The sequence below is a fragment of the Pteronotus mesoamericanus genome, unplaced genomic scaffold (assembly GCF_021234165.1).
Source record: "Pteronotus mesoamericanus isolate MK-2021 breed Mesoamerican mustached bat unplaced genomic scaffold, CSHL_Meso_final scaffold_167, whole genome shotgun sequence".
NCBI lineage: Eukaryota > Metazoa > Chordata > Mammalia > Chiroptera > Mormoopidae > Pteronotus > Pteronotus mesoamericanus.
Window position 1 is genome coordinate 39,191,895 of NW_026555308.1, and position 20,464 is coordinate 39,212,358.

The window sequence follows — 20,464 nt, forward strand, 5'->3', positions numbered from 1 at the left end:
GCCATTTCATGGATCCCTGATGGAGGTCTATTAAAATCTTCTAGAAATCTAGCATCTAGGAGATAGCCTAGGGCTTCCAGAAAGACAACCAGTGAAAAAGGATGCCATGCTTCCCAGGCAAGAGAGAGAATCAGACTAAAGAGGAGAAAGGTTGTTACCTGGACACTGAGGTCACCAGCATCTTCTTGTTTTATTTTTCTAGACTTTAGGGCCTAGATGCTACTGCATTCTGACATCTGTATTAACCCTTAACTGTGTCCTTCCCAAATTCTTGTTAAAGCTCTGGCCCCCAGTACACCCCAGAATGTGAAAGTATTTGGACATAAAATCTTTAAAGAGGTGATTAAGAGGTCATTCGGATGGGCCCTAATCCAATAGCACTGATGTCCTTCTAAGAAGAGGGAGAGACACCAAGGATACATTCACATGCACAGGGAAAAGGCCATGTGGGGACACAGCAAGAAGGCAGCCATCTGCAGGCCAAGAAGAGGGGACTCAGGAGAAACCAGTCCGGCTGCCACCTTGATGTAAGACTTCCAGTCTTCAGTCTGAGAATATAAATTTCTGTTGTTTAAGCCACCCAGTCTGTAGCTGTTGGCTTGGCATTCCTAGCAAACTGATATGACCCAAATGTTGGCAAACTCTCCAGTTCTGAGGGTAATTCTTCCTTTTAATCAAACAGCAATGACAGTAAACAAAGAACCATGGCAATAGTCTGGAATCCCACTGTGACTAATGTGGAGATATGGTCTTACCAGATTCCTCTCTACCCTCTCATCACCCCTAGTAAAATTTTGAGAATTCACTTAGGAATGCCTTCATGCTCCATTAAACGACTTCATCATCCCTGCAACCCTCAGCCAGCTTTCTTGCTCTGACTAATACTCCTTGTTTACTTTTGCCATCTTATAACTCGCTTCCTCCCTAAGTACAGACGTTGGACCCTCCCACATGGACATTGTCGATCCCTTCAAGTACCAGCTGAAACTATGCAGCAATGTTTAACAAAGGAGTACTGAAGTATTGGGTGTAAGGTGATACTCATGAGAAAGGAGAACATTGAAAGCTGGCTTCTAGATAGAATGTCTCCTAGAATCTCTTCCTGGGACCTTCCTCAGGGCTCTTCCACAGATTGTCTGGGTCCTCAGCTTCCTACACCCTTCCATGGAGGGACCACCTTACTTTTGGACTGGAGATCCGACCTTGCAGAATAGAGGCTTCCAACCTCGTCTCTTCCCAAGAAAGAGGAATAGTCCTCTTTTAAATAAACAGGATCCAAGTGTGACTGACTTTCTGCACTGGGCATATAATTAACAGCAGGAAATCCCACCCTTCAGAGGACAGCCACTCACAGGGTATGGCAATCCCATGAGTCTATGTTTCATTTTTCAAAGTTTGGGACACAGTTGTGTAACTAAAGGGAACACTAGTAACACAGTAGACAGTTCATTACATTCATTACTTTAAAAAATTAATTTAAAAAATCGCAAAATGCCTCTGGTGTGTAAGAGATTCCAATCTTTGATTTAGTAGAGAACAGAGAGTCATGCCTCAGGTTATTGCTTTCTCAAAGATTTTGTTCATGGTGGTTGAAAACTGTAAACTAAGAAGAAAAAAATCTTTCCCTATGAAAGGGCATCTGGGGATAGAAGAGATAGCACTCAAGAGTACATGCCTGGGGTGGACGAAGTGGGTGATAGTGTCAAGGTACAAAGTTCCTGTTGTAAGCAAATCACGGAAATGTAATTTCCATCACGGTGACTGCAGTTAGTGGTACTGTGTTGCATATTTGAACGTTGTTAAGAAAGTAGATCTTAAAAGTCCTCTATTGCAAGAAAAAGATTTTTTTTTTAACTGTAACTATATGTTTAGATGGATGGTAACTAGACTTACAGTGGTGATCATTCTGCAGTGTATACAGATATTATATCATTATGTTGGACACCTGAAACTAATATAATGTTATGTCAATTATACCACAATAAAAATTTTTAAAAGAGTACCTGGTTTTCTTGTATTATTTTTTCCTAATTGTAGTCTTCTAAACCCATGCTAGCAATGACAAACCATGAAATAGGTTTTTTTGATCTAGACTGGTAACTACACTTCACTGTAAAAATATTAATGAGTCAGACACTGCGTTATTACTTTACAAGCATTATCTTGATTAGTCTTCATCACAACCTACTTAGTTACTCCCCATTTCCTAGGTGAAGAAACTGTTTAGAAAGCGAAGCAATTTACTCATTAATCTCACCTTTCAGAAAGCTAGCTTTCTTTCTTTTTCTTCCTTTCTTCCCTCCCTCCCTCCTTCCTTCCTTTCCCTTTCCTTTACTCTCCTTTTTTCTTCTTGAGCTGGTTTTAGGGAAATCCTTTTGTCTAAGTCAAAGACCAGGATGCTGACAATATTTTATTTAATTGAATACTGGCATTCCTCTTAGCTGGCATCACAAATAATGTGTTTGCTTCCCCCAGGAAAACCTAATATCCTGAATTGGTTTTGGAAACAAAATGTTTCCAGGTCAGTTTCTTTTAGGTTGGTAATTTAATTCATTGGACTGATATTCAGTGAGAGGCTTGAAAGCCCGCTATGCACACTGTGCCATGAGGAAACCAAGTTGAACAAGAGACTGTCCCTGCTTCAAGAATTTTACCCTCATATTCTTGACCAAAGCCTCCTCTTTAGGGGCAGATTTGTGGTATGTGCTCTCAGCTAAATGTTTTCAGGTGCACTGCTTTGAGGTGCTAAGCTTATCCTTTGCGCTCTGAGAATAGGAATGGAACTCAACCACACGATTTGAAATGTCACCTGGAAACAATTATGGACCTACAACTCTCCCAAATGGCACATAAGTGATACTCCTGGAAGTTGGTGGCCAAATGTTTGTAGAAACAAATGAAAAAGAAAAACCCCACTCTTTTCCAACCACAAATGAAATACAGTAATCAGCCTGACTCCTCTTAGATGGCCTTTCAGGGAAGGGCCACGGCGACAGGCTGGCAGGTAGTCATAGTCGTGCAATTGGAAAGCACATGCCTCACGGCAGTCACTGACCTAAGTAATACCCACCTCACTGACAAAACACTGAGAAAGTGTCTTTTTCAATGAGCAGACTGAGTACAAAAAACTGTACTCAGTAGCCAAAGCTTGAAGCTACTAAGAGTTCTTGGGTTGGAAAATAATATCGAAAATTTAACAATTCACAACAGCATGGTATTTCAAAAAATTCTTTTTCACATGTTCCATTTAGAAAAATAAATAGACGTTCGTGGATGCTTCTAGTGGGTGACATCTATCTGGTGGGCACGGCACTATTATTGTTGTTATTGATGTGTACTAGATTTTTTAATGTTCGTCATCCTATGAGGCTTGTTTTCCAGGTGTGGGAACAAAGACAGAAGAGGGCTCAGATGGCATTGTTCCAGTTTGGAATCCAGTGGCTGAATTTATTATTATACATTCATACTTATTATATTATTTTATCTTCCAACTTTAAAAGAAAGTAAAATTAAGACATTTTCGTAGGTTCCTAAAAGTATGGCAGGCTTGGCGTACAGTACTTAATGGATAAGTTGGCTCTGTGCCCAACTGATAACACTCTTTTGCAGACTCTTGCGGTTAGTAGTAGCCCTATGGCATCCCCTCCGAGTTGCTTGGAAGTTCTGGGAAGGGTGACGCTTCTGATTTCCTTATCCTTTCTGCCTAGAATGAAGAACATGAAGCTCATAGATGGCGTAGCCATCTTGCAACCAGGAAATAATAATGTCTTCTTATTAAAGATAGGAGAGCAGAAAGTAGAAGGACCCTTGCTTCTAATGGTATTTTGAGTTACAGTATTAGCCAAAAGTCTTGTTAGAAAAAGGGGAAAAATAAAAGACAAATTCTACTTATTTGAGCTAGTGGTTAATTTGGTTCTCTGTCCTAAGCCAGCCAGCTTCTAATTCGCACACCGCTGCAGGGCCTCAGCATTGTTTTGGGGGTTAGATGTGATGTCAGGAGTTCACACAAATCTATTCCAATGTCAGGAAGCAGCTTTAGAACCTGGAAACTTATGTAGTAGCCATAAGCACAGAGAGTGACTATAATATCTACTTGCTCTCTGAGAATAAATGTAGCATGAAGAACCTTTGCTTTTTCCAGGTGTGATTATGAAGCTATTGGATTGCAAGAAACCGTGCTCATTGTCAAAAATCCACAGGATGTTCACTCCATTAGGAGACTTAGGACCCTGAAATCTGCACCCCAGCTGCCCACCCTTGGCTGGTTTTGCTACATTTGTGGCTGCTGGGAGGTCTGGAAGGGAAGAGTGGGATAGGAAAGGGGACTGATTCCAGAGATCTTTGCCACCTGGACAGAGCCTCTCAGCGATGAGGTACAAGGCCACTCCCTGCTGCTCCAGGCCCTGTGTAGGAGGAGGCCAGATGGAGCTCCCCTGTGGAACAGGTCAGTGCAAAAGCCTTGAGTGGTTTTAGGGGATCCCGGGAGCTGGCCAGCATGTGTCCCTGGATCCCAGGCCAGAGCTGGATTCCTTAGTAAGCCCGTCATAGCAAGTAAAAAGTCAAGTGTGGGAAATGAAACCTGTACCAGAAAGTTTCCTCATGGAATTCACAGGGCTAAAGGGTCAGAAACTTGAATACGTAAAGAGCAATAGTTCCTGTAAGTCTATTAGGGGACAAATTGTTTTAGGTAAGTGGCTTTTTTGGGGAGACCATACTCTACTAGGGGCTGATGACCTGGGTAATATCTTTTACATCTTCATTTTTATTTTTGTCATTTGCTTATTTAACAAACACTCAGCCCTAGTGTGTATAAAACACCATGAGGGAAACAAAGACTCCATTGCTGCATCCAGGGAGTTAATGAGCTGGTAGAGCAGATCAGACAAAAGCAAAGACAAAATAAGCGATCGAAGGATGACAGCTATAATGAATATGTGTGATGGAGGCATGGTCCATACTTTTGAGTTTTAGAGCAGCGGTCCCTAAATTTTTGCATATCAGCCACCTGGGGATCTTTTCAAACTTGCAACTGAGATCAGCCACAATCTCAGGGATGGGACATAGGCAGCAATAGATTGTGAAACTCCCCAGGTAATGCCAGTGCACAGACAACTTGGGGAACCACTGATACAGTGAAGAGAGGGAGGTTCTCTTTCTCTGAACAAAAATTAGAGGTATTCTGAGCTGAGCCTTACAATCATGCTGCTCAAAATGGGGCCCCAAGAGCTTGTTAGAGAAGCAGAACTTTTAGATCCACCCCCAGACCTACTGAATCAGGCTCTGCCTTTAGCAAGGTCCATAGGTGATTGTAGACTCAGCAAAGTCTGAGAAGCACCACTAAGTGATATTTACCTAAGTATGGTGCCCATGTCAGCATAGCCAGGAATGTGTTAGAAATGCAAATTCTCATGCCCATGCCAGACCTACTGGATTAGAAATCCTGGGAGTGGAGCCTGCCAGCTGAAGTTTAACAGAGCCACCAGGCAATTTAGATGCACACTCATGTTGGAGAACCACTGGCTCAAAATATGGGTATGTTTTCTGCAGATGAGGAGAAATAGTGAGCGCATGGACTCAGGAAATCTCAGACAGGCTGGTATGGGACCAGGAATGACAAGAGTGTATGTGTGTCAAAGAGAAGTGGGAAGAAAGATCGGAGAGGTAGGTACTCTGGGCAGCAAAATGAAGACCCTCAGTTCTCCAAACCGTCCCTGGAAGATGATGTGTCTGTTGGAACAGTGATCTTTCTATTTGAAGCCCAGAAGGCAGGAGGCATTCCCTCTTATTTAGGGGAGTGTCAACTTTTTGTTCTGTTCAGGTCTTCATCTGATTGAGTGAGGCCTACTCCCCTTAGGGAGGGTAATCTGCTGTACTCAGTCTCTATTTAAATATTCAAGTCATCCCCAAACACCCAGAATAGTGTTTGACCAAATATCTGAGAACCCTGTGGCCTAGTCATGGTGACACATGAAATTAATCATCATATCCACTTAGAAAAATCTGACCTAGATGGAGGCCAGATCACCCCTTAAAGGACCTTCGCTTTTCCTGGATTACTTTTGCTCTTGATTAACTTAACTTCCATGTTGTTTGCCTGAGCCAATCCTGACTGCTCCATTAACACAGTACTAGGGACTTGAGGTCAACCCGCAAACACTTCCCTGGAGAATCATCACCCCCTCTGTCATCTAGGGCCAGAAATGCAGGGCATTCATTTATATTCGATTATCTGTGCTTCCCCTCATGACTGGCCGGCTGCTGTGAGAAGCGTGGTACTGCAGAGTATGGAGGAAAGATGAGTGAGCCTGGAATCAGGGGGCTTAAACCTCAGTTCAGCTCCTTATCAGCTTTGACTCCTTCGACAAGTCACGTTTTGACGTTTTTGCCTCCCTCTGTGAAATGGGAATACCCTCAGCCCTCATAAGATTTTGTTAAATCTTAAACTAGCCCAAAATAGCAAACATTATACAAATGGCAATTCCTATTTGTTAACTTTTAGTAGCAAGAACTGAGCACATATCAAATAACCAACTTATCACTATTTTTACATGAATCGACTATTTGGGATGGCACATTCCTGGAGGGCAGAAACTGGACCGCATGGCTGCAGAGCATCTAGGCAGGCCCTGTCCACCAGGTGTGCGCCTTAGTACAAGCTTAGCTCATGGTAAAGGAATAGCGTTCTAATCTTTTCCAATTGCCTTAAAATTTCTTTATTTATTGCATACTAAATATATCTTCCAAAAATAGGACTGCCAGATAAAATTTAGGATGCCCAGCGAAATTTGAATTTCAGATAAACAATGAATTCTTTTAGAGTATAAGTATCCCTGTGCAAATCATTTGCTGTTTATCTGAAGTTCTTTATTTTTTCTAAAAAAATTTTTAAAGACTTTATTTATTTGTTTTTAGACAGAGGGGAAGGAAGGGAGAAAGAGACGGAAACATCAATGTGTGGTTGCCTCTCACACGCCCCTACTGTGGACCTGGCCCACAACCCAGGCTTGTGCCCTGACTGGGAATCAAACCTGCGGCCCTTTGGTTCACAGTCTGGCACTCAGTCCACTGAGCCACAGCCCCCAGGGCTGAAATTCTGTACTTTTATTTGTTAAACCTGGCAACCCTTTCCAGAAGGGGACTTTGGACAAAGTTTTTATGTAGCAAATTGAACATTAACATTTTCTTAGGTGATGAATATTTAAAATACATCATGTGAAAAACATTATATTAAGAATTTCTAATGGTTTGTAGGATTGTTTGGCATTTTTACATGACTTACTTCAAAAGCTCACGGACCTAAGTTTGTTTTAACCTTTTTAGTTTTGTCCATAAGAGGAGGATAATAATACTTAATGCGCAGGGTCATTTTAAAGTTTACCTGAGATTAACTGTGAGAAAGTTCTTTGTGAATAGACCCCCAAAAAGGAGTGTCGTGGAGCCCAGACTTTGCTGTGTGATGTATCCTTGACTGAGTCCCAGTGTTGCCACTTATCAGTGTGACTTTGGAAAAGCTACTTAGCCTCTCTCTGCCTCAGTTTCTCATCTACAATATGAGGATAAGAAAACTGACCTCATAGGATTTTTATGAGTAGGAAAAGATAAAACATACATATAATGCTTAGTGCATAATAACGCACTTCATACATGTTAGATTTTATTAAAAATCTAGAAAGAATCCCTTTCTAGGAAGTAACTAAGGTATGGTAATAGGAAATTATAAACTGAACTCCAAGTATGAACTCCTGAGAGTTCCTTAAAATAGGGGATGTTTTGCTCCAGGGCCGTCAGGTGCTCACGCTTTCTGCTACAGGGGTAAATTTACACACAGTCGAGTCTCTTCTCGTCAGCACCCTTTCTAAATACCAGGAATGGCGACTCTCCGTGTACCCTGAGCGTGTCACAGCAGGCTTGTGTGAAAATGCGACAAGCCCCCAAAGGTTTAAATCAGTGCAGCTCATTCTTATTTTAACTTTGAAAATAGTAATAATATCATCATCAGGAAAAATATAGCATGTTTTTGAATGGCTGTTTTGATCTTAGAAATCAGCCCGGTGGTCAGTGAGGGTGGCTGTGCATCCCTGTACCTACGGAGCTCCCATGTGCTCCTCCTACAGAAAGAAACCTAAAGAAACCATTAAACACGGGAAGGACAGTTAGGTCAGGATCTCAGACAACAGGCTGAGCTCACTAAGGTGTAAGGGGCTGGAATGGACTTGTCCACCTCGGTAGGGGGCTGAGGGGTCGGGTGTAAGAGCAAAGATTAAAAGGGAAAGGCCATACGTCTCTTTTTTTCATTGATTCAGAAATAGCCTATTGCTATCACTGCGTTGGAAGGTTCTAGGTTCCTCAGTGGCTGATGAGTATTTGTATTAATGGCACGGCCAGTGAACATATGCTCTCAAATGTTACCTCTGGAATTATTCAAGTGTCCCCGTTGTTTCATGAAGACAAGACACGATTGGATCACAGGCCACCTATTTTTTCTCCCAGGGTTCAAGTTTATTTGATTAACTAGGCGACGAGTGACCGTTTGTTCCTGTAATTGTGTTGTCTCTCTCACCCCGTAATCTTAAATCTTGCATTTTAAAAAGCGAATCTTAGTACTTAGGCACAGAGCATGCTTTATTGAAAGAATTGCCAAGTTTTTTTATTTGGCGGGGGTTTTTTTTCCCTGAAAAAAAGTTTAAATTGGTAAGACAATTCAAGACAAAAAGGGAGTTATACTCTGTAACTCCTTCCTCAGTGCCTCCCCCAGGCCAAGGATGGCGCCGGGCCTTTCCACAGCCCCACCGTCCTACCCACTCACAGTTCTCTGCATGGCCGTGCCAGGATTTCATACAGGGGAGGCCTTATGCCATACAGCCTTTCAAACTTCGCATCTAAATCATCTTTATTAGCCTTGAAAACTTGGATCCCTAGTGGGGTTTCTGGCATCCCAAACAGCGGAAGCCCTCTGTTGAGCCTGAGGCATGGAGCCACGGAGGCAGCGGCGCCCTCTGGCCGAAATGCGTTTTCAATAGCTCATGTGCCACCGGGCTGCTGCTCTCTACTCCCCTCAGTGGAGGGAAACCTTACGATATTTGGGCACCTGAGATTTACAAGGCATGTTGAACAGAGGAAATCATGCATCATTTACAAGCTTCCCTGTGCTTAAGGAGACATACGGTGGTCACGTTTTCTAATGCAGACATCAGAACGCTTCGCTGCATTGTGGAAGTAAAGGAGCAAAACATTTCAAACCAGGATTACCTTCAAATAAGTATATATGGTGAGCCCTTGGAGGAGTTACTAGACCAATCATCTTTATTTGTCCCAGAATCATCTAGGAAGTCAGTCTTTTTGGTTTTTCCCAGTACTTTCTCAGTCTTTCTAGTATCTCTTCAGTATTTTATGCTGATAAACATTTCCCCCACCCATGAATTATTTGTCCATGACCCAGGCCACACGAAGAGATGTCAAGATGACAGCCTCTTTCCTGTTTCAGGACCGTCACTGTTACAAAACCTTATTTGGCATCTAAAGAGAAATGTGGCTAATTCGAGCAGACTCCAAGGTCCACAGGGAGAACCATCGAACTCTGGGATCAGTTGCCTGCTTCTCACTCAGTGCTGACTTTACTTTTGCCCCAACAACACTCGCTCCTTCTTCAGAATGATAATAGCAATTATAATACTAATCACGATAACAACTGCCATTTAGCTGGAGGCTTATTTAACGCCTTTAAATATTCACAGGGTTTCCTTTAAACTCCTCCTAGATGCTGTGAGAGCTTCCCTGAGGTTAACATTTTTAAAACTTTAAACTAAAACCTTATTTTTTTTTATTAGAAGCAATATTTAGTATTACAGGAGAAAGAAATCAGTAACTATGGATAACCAAGACAAAAGGGAACGTTGAAGGCACCCACAAGCGCTTGCTCTGCAAGGGCCCAGCAGAAGGGAAACAGTTCCTCCAGGGCAGAAGGTAAGAGGTGCTTTCCACGTGGTGTGGTGGGAGTTCAGAGGTACCAACCTGCATTTGCTTCCCAGGCTTGCTCACTGAAACCTGAAAACCTAGCCCTTGGGCTTAATCCTCTACCCCCTGCACTCAGGCTGCCCCTACGAATACCTGGAGAAATTAGAGACAGGCGTGGAGTCCAAGGTGCCTACGCAGGACGGATTTCAGTATGGCAGACGGAAACGCGGCTGCGGTGGGTTGCTGGGGAGTGTCTTGCAGCCGCACTTACAGGGCAGGCAGACTGCGTTTCCTCAGACAGTGTGTTTATGAAATGGACATAATGGATGTTGCGCCCTGATGGAGGCTGTGATGGGTAAAAATCCTCCTAAGATGATCCTTAACATTGGCTTGTGGTTCACCACATTAGGGAGAGAAACTTTAAAGCAGGTAGAGTGCCCCAAGGCAGGAGAGAGGGCAGCTGTAGAGACAGGAAGGGGCAGCTGGGGCAGAGAAAGGGGTCCAAGACAATGGCTCTTAGGTCATCTGCTCGCCTGGGGCTAGTTCCCCCAGGACCCAAGCAGCAGCCAACTCAGCTTGCTTTCTTTGTCCTTATTGAATTAGAAGGAAGTCAAGGAAGCCTGTATGATTGTAAATCAGGGAAATGCAAGTGACTTTTAGAAGCTTGCAACAGCAAACTTTCCCATTGGAATTGAGCCAGCCCAGGGCAGATGTGTCAAATGTCTGCTTTTGGCTGCCTTGCTCGCTCACTGCAGGAAGTACTGGGGGCACAGTAAAAGGACAGAAAGATGAAAATATCATAATGTTGCATTCAGTCTCCCCGTATGAGACCTAGAGATAAATGCATCCCCATTTATTGCTGAGGACAGTCTGCGAAAACAAAAGCACAAATAGGAAACCGAACAGCTCTCTGTGCAGGAATGAGAAAGGTGGCGAACTTAGTGGAAACTGAGGGCTGCCTACAGCATAACAAATAACCGCAGGCTGGAAAAGTACAGTGGAGGGGAAATGTGGGCTAGGCAGATTCCTCACAGGGCTCAGGGCGATTTTCCTTGGCATCCTATCAATTATGTTGCCTCTTTGAATTTGATCATCTCGTGCTCTAAGTTGGCACACTCTCCCTATTTTCACAAGCCTGGAGTGGGGAGAGCCTTTTAAGGCTCACAGGAGGCCCGAAACCATAAAGAAAAAGGTTGACAGATTGGAGTGATTAAGAAGTCAAAACTTCTACTTGGCAAAATCAGCTCACATGAAGAAATTTAAAAGTCAAATGAGGACTGTGGGAAATATTTGCAACGCATAAAAGACAGAGTTAACAATCCATCAGAGCTAAAATGCTCCTACTAAACAATGTAAAAAAGACCAAAAGGGAAAAAAGTAGATAAATGATAAGAGGAGGATTTAGGGGAAGAAAATTACAAATGGTTAATAACATTTGAAAAATGCTCAGACTCACCACTGCAGTAATTCCTTTAAAAAGAGTTAATTTTTTTGTTAAGTTGACAAATTTTAGTAAGATTTTGATGATATGCAGTGTTGTGAGAGGACAGGAAATAAACCCCTTTATATTCCATTAATGGGTGTGTAAACTCGTATGACACTTTTGAAAGACAATTTGGCAGAATTTACCAAATTTAAAATAAACATTTTACAACCCATTAGTCCCACTTACCAGATTCTATTTTAGGAAAGCTCTGACTTCCCAGGGAAAGAGGGGGGTGTGTGTGTGGTTGTGCGCGCACGCACGCACACACACACAAACTGTACCATTATTATGGCAGAAATAAACAGGAGACAACCCAAATACCATCACTGGGGAAATGGACAAAATATTATGCGACCACCGAAAAGATATGGTGGATCTAAATGTTCTGACATGGTAATATTTGAAATTACAAAAAGACTCAGAAATATATATGTACATATATAATTACATGTAATTTTAATATAATTTGTTATATATTTATATTTTATACTTATGTACACATATGCATATATACACACACTATAGTATGTATTTGCATATATATACATATATAGCATAATCCCATTTTTATGAAAATAAAAGCAAATTCTGTACTGCAAATCTGTTTGTATATATACTTAAAAAAGCATATTCATAGATAACAAACATTTCATTCTGGTAAGTGGTTAATGTAAGGGGATGAGGTAATTAACTAATAGAAAGTTCCTGTTTGTTACATTTCTGTGTTGTTGCTACAGTACTTATTACTCTATGGTTAAAAAACACGATGAAAAGATGTAAACAAATATGCACATGCACTCATATTACTCTGCTATTGTAAGCCCCAACATAATTGTAGCAAGATTACTGACTGGTGGTAATGGGCACCTTTGGAGGCAGCTATTGACTGAGAACAAAAGGAATTGGACACCCTCCCTCCAGAGTGTTAAGAAGAGGCATTTCAGCAGCACCTATGGAGCGGCATTCACCACACTCCCACCTCAGGGTCGAGAAAACCTAAAAATAAAAAAAGTCAACTTTAGAAATCCCACCTTATTAGAGTCCTTGGGAGGAGTCTGTAAGATCGTATATGATTAGTGTTTGAGAAGTAGTTGTCACACAGTAGGTGATACTTAGATTTTATTATAACTGAATCAATAAGTATCCCTTTCTATCTCACCTCCCAATGCAGAAGGAGGTATTATTCAACTCAAGTCTGCTTCCCCAAAGGCAGAGAGATCTTCCAAGACTTCGTTTGTGCAATGTGGGCAGGTGATAGAATGGAAAGACTGGCATCCCCATCCTCCTGGATGGTTGACGGTGGGACCTGCAGACTGATCATGGTGTTAGGGAGCACAGGCAAGGGTCTGAGGGAGAAGCAGAGAAGGATAGTGAATGGCAAAAGGGTCAGAGCTCTGGTTTCCCATGGAATCAAGTCAAGGGTGGCAGAGATTCTTAGGTCTTCCGTACACCCAGACCAATTGCAGACAGGACACGGGAGCCCACTGGTCACCATAGGATTTTCAACTGAAGTAGCAAATAGTTGGGAAGAAAGGTACAAGGTGGGAGGTAGGAAATGGCACCAATAAGTGAGGACCAGCCAGGCTCCTGAGTGCCCACGATGGAACTGGACACCGGCTGTGCAAGTGTTGACGTGCACACTTGGCACGTGTTGGCGTGAGCTGCTGGATGCCCTCCTTCCACCGAGGCATCATCATTCCAATAAACTAGCATTTTCAGGTATTTCTAAAAAAAATAAAATAAAAATAAAAACAAACAAACAAGCAAAAACCCCTCCAAATAATGAGGTTTAGAGAAACTTCTGAGTTGGTGAACACTTCAAGGTGATACAGAGAGATCTGATCAAATCACTGGGGAGGAGGTTGCCTGAGACAACAGTAAACAGTCTAGGATAGGACTGACTGGCTGAGAAGCTGAACACCTCCAGAGAGCATGGAATTATGAGCAAGAAAATTTGAAATAGAAGGGCTCTCAGATGGGGAGCAGGAGTTCTCCCTGGCTCTCGGGCTTTCTCTTCCTTGAGGATGCCTGGACGATCATGCTGCAGCTGCCTGCATTTCCCCCACAGATGGCATTTTGGATGAGAAGGCACTCTGGGCACAGCCTGGGATTGGGCTGGCCTGGCAGAGGGTGGCAGGGTTATTCTTATTTGGATGTTCTAGAGGGGACAGACTGAGGTAGAAGCCTGCCATTGTTCCAAAATGTGTAGCTTTTGTATCTGATACTGTTTTGCTTTGTAAACTAACCCTATAGAAATAAGATAACAAAACTAACAGGGGGAATGATAGGAGAACTCAGGTGTTAAAAAGTTTAGCCTTAATTGATAGGCCTAAGTGACTAATTCATGTTGAAAGCTGTTATTCCAAAATTGTGAAGCTTTTGAATAAAGACTCCTTTCCTTTATCACCAAACTTTTGCCTCTGGAATTTTTCCTAGAGGGTGGCAGCAGGGAGCGGGATCCCAACTTCCTGTTCAGTAACAAAGGGAAAGGGGTGAAAACAAGGAAGGCGTGGAAGCTCCGTGCATCCCCTCCCGCGCTCTCTCTTGTGTGTCACTTCCAAATGGGAGTGTGTCCAATTCCTCCATTGTATCCTTTATACTAAAACTATAATCATAATAATAATCATAATCAGTTAACAGATCATCTCTTCTACCCCAGCCTTGCAGTGAATTAAGACTTGGTGGTGAATAGTAGGAAAAGATCATTAAGATAAGAGAATTCTGCGATTAAAATTATAAACTAGACTTTTTATAACTTAACTGGACTAAAACTATCACTGTATGGGACAAAGTTTAAACTAGAATGAGAAAAATAAGGCAAGGTGAGATAGACCTCTGATGGCAGAGAAGTAAATGGAAGCTACACTAACCTTCTCCCAGGCCAATCTGAAATTACAACTAAATCGTAGAGAAGTCATCCTGAACAATCAATTGAACACTAGCTGGAGAGGAGCCTTATTACTATGGGCAGGTGGAAGAAGCCACATCACCACAAGATGGGTAGGGAGTGTAGAAGAGGCATGAGAGGGCTGGTTGGGGCAAGAGAGTCACAACTGAAGGTCTGGAGGGAGATTTCAAGAGCCAAGGGGTTCACCCTGAGAAGTGTGGTGTCTAAACCCCAAGCTGGGCTACACAGCATACAGCACCAGAGTCAGGAAGGAATCCAAATAACATACAGCTGTGAAAAGCAGTAGGGTTTCTGTCCTCCAGGGAGAGACGGCTAGAGGCTCAAGAGAGCCTCTTAAAGGGGCCAAGACACAAAATTTTGTTTGTAGTCACTTACCCTGGGCTATGGCCGAGGGAAAGGCAGAGTGGACTAGAGATGCTTGAGGAGAGCCTGGGGTTGGTGGCTCTGAGGAGAGAACTGAGGAATAGCTGCCAAGATCCTTGTGCAGAGTCATTCCCCTTACTGGAGAGGCCATCTTTTTCAGGCAGGCACTCCTCTGTAAGTGGCATCAGCCTGAGGGCAGCAATAACTCTGCCTACAGGAATTACTCTGTCCTATCTTGTGGAGATTAAGCTGGCTTCTGAGTACATCTTGAGGCTATAGCAGTGATTAGTTTAAGCTCTGAGAAGTTACCAGATTCTCCCCTAGTGCTGGTAAAGCCAGCCTTGGTGTGCAGCCTGGTTCATTCTGCACACACTTATGACCAGCAGAGGGAGCCATAAGCTGTGGTTCACTGATAACTCCAAACAGGTTTCCCAGGGCCAGTCACAAGCAGTGTCTGACAAAAGCCTACACCGGACTCTTTGCAGATCTACCTAAAACATTGAAACTAATACAAAGAAACATCCAAAATGGAAAGACAAAGAAACAGCTTCCAAATGAAAGAACAAGAGAATTCTTCAGAAGAAGAACTAGATGAAATAGAGGCAATCAATTTATCAGAGAGTTTAGAGTAATGATTATAAGGATACTTAAAAGTATGAAAAAAAGGCATAAAAACCATTAATAAAAGACCAGTCAGAAATAAAGAATACAATATCTGAATTAAATAATACACTGGCAGGAATAAATAGTAGGTTAGATGAAGCACAGGATCAAATCAGTGATCTGGAAGACAAGATAGAAAAAAATACCCAAGCAGAGCAACAAAAAGAAAACAGAATTTTTAAAAAATGGGAAGAGCTTAAGAAATATTTTGGACAACATGAAGCATAACAACATCCACATGATGGGAATACCAGAAGAAGGGAGTGAGCAAGGGATTGAGAACCTATTTGAAGACATAATGACTGAAAACTTCCCTAATCTGATGAAGGAAAAATTTGCACAAGTCTAAGAAGCTCATAAAGTCCCAAACAGGTTGGACCCAAAGAGGTCTACACTAAGACACATCATAATTAAAATGACAAGGCTTAAAGACAAGAAAAGAATCTTAAAAACTATAAGAGAAAAGCAGGTACCTACAAGGAAGCACCAATTAGACTGTCATCTGATTTCTCAACAGAAACATTTCAGGCCAGAAGGGGGTGGCATGAAATATTCAAGGTGATGAAAAGCAAGGACCTACAACCAAGGCTAATTTACCCAGCAAGGCTATCATTTAAAATCAAAAGAGAAATAAGGAGCTTCACTGACAAGAATATGCTAAAATATTTGGTTATCACCAGGCCTGTACTACAACAAATATTAAAGGTCTTGATTTAAGAAGAAGACGCGAAGGGGTCGGGGGAAAAGGAAAATAGTTCAACAATAAAATGGCACCAAATACATATCTATCAATAATCACTGTAAATGGCTTAAATGCTCCAACCAAAAGACACAGGGGAGCTGAATGAATAAGAAAACAAGACCCATATATGCTGCCTCCAAGAGTCCCACTTAATATCAAGAATACACAAGGACAAAAAGTAAAGGGATGGAAAAAAATATTTCATATAAGTGGAAAGGAAAATAAGCTGGGGTAGTAATACTTATATCTGACAAAATAGACTTTAAAAGTAAGGTTATAGCAAAAGACAAATAAGAACACTATATAATAATAAAGGAAACAATCCAACAAGAGGATATAACCCTAGTAAACATTTACACATCCTATATAGGAGTACCTAAATATGTAAAGCAAATCTTGATGGACATAAATGGAGAGATCGATAGAAATACAGTCATAGTCTAGGATTATAACACCCCACTCACTTCAAGGGATAGATCTTCCTGATGGGAAATTAACAGGGAGACAGCAGCCTCAAATAACACACTAGAACAAATGGATTTAAGTTATATCTTCAGACCATTTCATATCAAAGCAGCAGAATATACATACTAATCAGGTACACATGGAACGTTCTCTAGGATAGACCACATATTAGGACACAAAACGAGTCTCAATAAATTTAAGAAGATTTAAATCATATCAAATATCTTCTCTGACCACAATGCTAGGAAACAAGAAATCAATCACAAAAAGAACTCTGATAAACACTCAAGGACATGGAAGATAAATAACACGTTACAAAACAATGAATGGATTAACAATATGATCAAGGAAGAAATCAAAAGACATCTTGAAATAAATGAAAATGAGCACACAATAATCCAAAATCTCTAAGACACTGGGAAAACAATCTTAGGAGGGAAATTCATAGCATCTTAGGCCTATCTCAGAAAACAAGAAAAAGCACAAATAAACAATCTAACTTTACACTTAAAGGAACTTAAAAAAGAAAACAGATGAAGCCCAAAGTGAGTATAATGAAGGAAATAATAAAGATCAGAGCAGAAAAAAAAATAGAGTCTAAAAAATATTACAAAAGATCAAGGAATTCAAGAGTTGGTTCTTTGAAATGATAAAAAAAAAAAATTGACACATTTAATTAAACTCATTAAGAAAAAAAGAGAAAAGACCCAAATAAATAAAATCAGAAATGAAAGAGGAGAAATAACAACTAATACCAAAGAAGTACAAAGGATTGTTAGAAAATATTATATGCCAACAAACTTGACAGCTAGGACAATGTGTATAAATTCCTAGAAACATACAGTCTTCCCAACTAAAGCAGGAAGAATCAGAGAATCTGAATAGACAGGTTACATCTACTGAAATTGAAGCCATAATGAAAAAACTCCCAACATAAAAAGCCCTGAACTGTATGCCTTCACAGGTGAATATTATCAAACATTTCAAGAAGAACTAACATCTCTCCTTCTCAAACTATTTCATAAAATTCAAGAGGAGGGAAGTCTCCCAAACTCATTTTAGATGGTCAGTATTACTCTAATTCCAAAACCAGATAAAGACACTACAAACAAAGAAAATTATAAACCAGTATCCCTGATGAATGTAGATGCTAAAATCCTCAAAAAAATATTAGCAAACTGAATGCAGCAATTCATCAAAAAGATCACACACCATGATCAAGTGTGATTTATTCCAGGAATGCAAGTTTGGTACAACATTTGCAAATTCAAAAATGTGATTCACTACATAAACAAAATGAAAAATAAAATACACATGATCATATCAATAGATGAAGAAAAAGCATTTGATAAAATCTATCACATATTTATGATAAAAAAAAACTCGCAACAAAGTGGGATTAGCGGAAACATACCTAAACATAATAAAGGCAATATATGGACAAACCCATTGCCAACATCATATTCAACAGGCAAAAACTACAAGCATTCCCTTTAAGATTGGGAACAAAATAGGGATGTCCACTTCCATCTCTCTTATACAACATTTTACTGAAAGTCCTAGCCACATCAATCAGACAAGAAGAAGAAATAAAAGACATCCAAATTGGAAAGGAAAAAATAAAACTGTCTTTATTTGCAGATGACATGATAGTATACCTGGAGAACCCCAAAGATTCCACCAAGAAACTACTGTAACTGATAAATGAAATCAGCAAAGTAGCAGAATACAAAATTAATATCCAGAAATCAGTTGCATTTTTATATGTCAATAATGAACTAACAGAAAGGGTAATTAAGAAAACAATCCCATTCATAATTGCTAAAAACCAAAAAGCCAAAAAACCTGTGAATAAACCTAACCAAGGATATAAAAGACCTGTACTGAGAAAATTATTAGACACTGAAGAAAGAAATAGACGAAGGTACAAGTAAGTGGAAATACACACCTTGTTCATGGACAGGAAGAATTAAAATCATTAAAATGTCCATACTACCCAAAACAATCCATAGATTCAATGCAATTCCTGTCAAGATTCCAATGATGTATTTCACAGAAGTAGAACAAATATTTCAAAAATTTATATGGAACAACAAAAGCCCCCACATAGCCACAGCAATCCTGAGAAAGAAAAACAAAGTTGGAGGAATCACACTACCTAATATCAAACTACGCTATTAGGCCATCGTAATCAAAACAGCATAGCACTGGCATAAAAATGGACACATAGATAAATTGAACATAACAGAGAAATCCAGAAATAAACCCACAACTTTATAGTCAATTAATATTTGACAGAGGAAGCAAGCACATACAATGGGCTAAAGATAGCTTATTCAATAAATGGTACTGGGAAAATTAGACAGTTATATGCAAAAAAATGAAATTAGACCATCTATTTACACCACATACAAGAATAAATTTGAAATGAATCAAAGACTTAAATGTTAGACCCAAAACCATTAAAATCATAGAAGAAAACATAGGCAGCAAAATCTCTGACATTGCTTGTATCAATATTTTATTTAATGTATCTCCCCAGGCAAAGGAAACAAAAGAAAAAATAAACAGTTGGCACTACATCAAGCTAAAAAGTTTTTGCACGGCAAATGAGAACATCAACAAAGTAAAAAGACAACCCACAGAATGGATTAACATACTCACCAAATATCTCATCAGGGGTTAATACCCAAAATTTATAAAGAACTTACAAACTCAGCACCAAAAAAACAAACAACCCAATTTAAAAATGGGCAAAGGACCTGAATAGACATTTCTCCAAAGAGGACATACAGATGGGCAACAGACATATGAAAAGATGCTCAACATCATTAATCATCAGAGAAATGCAAATTAAAACCACAGTGAGGTACCATCTCACATCTGTCAGAATGGCTATCACCAATAAATCACCAAACAAGTGCTTGCAAGCATGTGGAGAAAGGAGACACCTTTTTACACTTTTGGTGGGACTACAGACTGGTGCAGCCACTGTGGAAAGCAGTATTGAGACAGCTAAACAAATTAAAAATGGATCTGCCTTTAGACCCAGCAATCCCACCTTGGGGATATATCTGAAGGAACCCAAAACACTAATTTGAAAGAACATAAGCACCCCTATGCTCATTGCAGCGTTATATATAATCACCAAGATAAGAGGCAACCCAAGTGTCCATCAGTAGATGAGTGGATAAAACAACTATGGGACATTTACACAGTGGAATACTACTTTGCCGTAAAAAGAAAATTTTCCCCATGGTGACAGTATGGATGGACCTGGAGAGCATTGTGCTAAGTGAGATAAGCGAGTCAGAGAAAGGCAAATACCATATGACTTCACTCATATGTGGAATATAATGAATAAACTGAACTAACAAGAAAAATGGGGATAGAATCATAGAGAGCAGGATGACAGTTGCCGGGGGTGGGGGGAAAGGGTAAGGGGTAGATGGATTGAGCAAAAAGGAAAAAGGACTCATGGATATGGATAACAGTATGGTGATTGCAGGGAGGAAGGGGTATAAGGGGGCTAAATGGTAATGAAAAAATACAACACAATTTTTTTTTAAAAAGAAAAAGATAAGGAATGTGTGCCCTCCCTGGTGTAGTTCAGTTGGTTGGGCATGATCCCTCAGGGCGAGGGGTTGCCCATTCAATTTCGGGTCAGGGCACCTGCCAGGGTTACGCATTCAGTCCCCAGTCTGGGCATGTGTTAGAGGTGGCTGATCTCTGTTCTTCTCTCACATCCAAGTTTCTCACCCTCCCTTTCTATCTCTTTTCCCCTCTCTCTAAAAATAAATAAATAAAATCTTAAAAATAAAAAGGAAATATATTTCATGCAGATTTTGTGGTGTGTATCTAGATATGGTAGTTGAAGGACTTG